Raw genomic sequence first — 1,443 nt, 5'->3', positions numbered from 1 at the left:
AAATCACTGGGCTCAAACTGAGTTTAATTGTGCAATTTAAATTTTACATAATCCCCCATGAGAGAGACAGCAACAGAGAGGTTGTGTGTGAGAGAAATCTTCTACATGTACATGTTAATTGGTTTATATGGGCATATTTGTGTTTGTATCAATTATAATGTTTGACAATATTTCCATAAACTATTTCATAAAAAGCACAAGGGAAGCATTAGACTTATTAGTGAGATGGAGTGACAGGAAGAGGGAGAAAAAGAACTAAAAGACTCTGAGTCTCACATGTTTTCTGCATGTTTTATATATGTAAGTTTGCTGTACATAGTGTGGCCTCTCTGGAGGACTGAGGAGTGAAAGGAGTCATCTTGGGGCATTGGTGCAGTTTAGCATAGTGGTGAGGAGCAGGACTCATAACCGAAAGGTTGCTGGGTTGATGCCCTGCTGGGGCACTGCTGCTCTACCCTTGGGCAAAGTACGCAACCCAGAATTGCCTCAGTAAATTATCCAGCTGTATAAATGGGTAATGTAAAAATTTGTAACCTACTGTATGTAAGTCACAGTGGATATGAGCATCTGCTAAATGACACTACCGTAATGTAATGTAATGGTGCATAAGTGTAAATCTTTAGAACTCCACTACGTCGTAATAGTTCCAAGGAAGAACGTGGAATCTGACTCACTGTTGAATAATTGTGACAGCGCAGAGTCATGACCCTCTGGAGACACAGTCAACTGTGATTAAAAAATCTAAGGTTGCTACAGCACAGAGACACAATTCATCTATTGTGTTTTGGATCCCATCTCACATTTATACCAGCTTGTATGTAGGTCATCTTGTCCCTCAACAGGAAACAGACCTGCTGTAATGCTCCCCATCAAATGACTGTCATATCACATGGCAGTAAGTGGGAGAGCCAGAGAGAGCTGGAGAGAGAGAGACTTTGAATAAAGCAGGAAATAGCATGTTTCCTGTCAAATAAAATCACACACTTGAGCTGTAATACAATGTGAACCTCATAAGAGCATTCCAAATGAAATTTTGAAAGAGAGCATTTTGAAACAGAAATGACATATTGATAGCTCCAGATACTTGCTTTGGGGAGAGGGGGTTTTCGTTAATTTTTATTTATTTTTTTAGAGCTTTTAATCTTTTCTGAATGAGACATTCAGTACTGAAGTGATGTGTGTGAATGTGGCGCATTTGGAATTAGTGAGCAAATCTCTCTTTCTGAGATTGCCATCTAGTGGTGCAAAGAGGCCGCTCATAAATCCTTCAGGTAAAAAGAGGAATAACTGTCACTTACATACATTGCTTTTATACACCTTCACATATGGTGTTCGTTTTTATCTAGTTTTTTTTCAAAACAAACAGCCACAAAAAAACGCTGTCACACCAAGGTATTTACATAATACTGTCCATATTTTAACCAAAAAGATCCCTTCTAAAAC

This window comes from Megalops cyprinoides, chromosome 2 (assembly GCF_013368585.1).
Source record: "Megalops cyprinoides isolate fMegCyp1 chromosome 2, fMegCyp1.pri, whole genome shotgun sequence".
In the NCBI taxonomy this organism is placed as follows: domain Eukaryota; kingdom Metazoa; phylum Chordata; class Actinopteri; order Elopiformes; family Megalopidae; genus Megalops; species Megalops cyprinoides.
Note: the sequence above shows the minus strand (reverse complement) of the source record.